We start from the raw sequence: 645 nt of genomic DNA on the forward strand, positions 1-645 counted from the left end.
GGTGTGCTGTTGTGGTGTGTTGTTGTTGTTGTTGTGGTGTGTTGTTGTGGTGTGTTGTTGTTGTGGTGTGTTGTTGTGGTGTGTTGTTGTTGTGGTGTGTTGTTGTGGTGTGTTGTTGTTGTGGCGTGTTGTTGTGGTGTGTTGTTGTTGTTGTGGTGTGTTGTTGTTGTTGTTGTTGTTGTTGTGGTGGTGGTGGTGTGTTGTTGTTGTGGTGTATTGTTGTTGATGTTGTGGTGGTGTGTTGTTGTTGTTGTGGTGGTGTGTTGTTGTTGTTGTGGTGTGTTGTTGTGGTGTGTTGTTGTGGTGTGTTGTTGTGGTGTGTTGTTGTTGTTGTTGTGGTGTGTTGTTGTTGTGGTGGTGGTGTGTTGTTGTTGTGGTGGTGGTGTGTTGTTGTTGTTGTTGTGGTGTGTTGTTGTTGTGGTGGTGGTGTGTTGTTGTTGTTGTTGTGGTGGTGTGTTGTTGTTGTGGTGGTGGTATGTTGTTGTTGTTGTTGTTGTGATGTGTTGTTGTTGTTGTGGTGTGTTGTTGTTGTTGTGGTGGTGTGTTGTTGTTGCGGTGGTGTGTTGTTGTTGTGGTGGTGTGTTGTTGTTGTGGTGGTGTGTTGTTGTTGTGGTGTGTTGTTGTTGTTGTGGTGTGTTGTTGTTG

The sequence above is a fragment of the Coenobita brevimanus genome, chromosome 27, assembly GCF_032717465.1.
Source record: "Coenobita brevimanus isolate Jiangsu-jjx chromosome 27, ASM3271746v2, whole genome shotgun sequence".
NCBI lineage: Eukaryota > Metazoa > Arthropoda > Malacostraca > Decapoda > Coenobitidae > Coenobita > Coenobita brevimanus.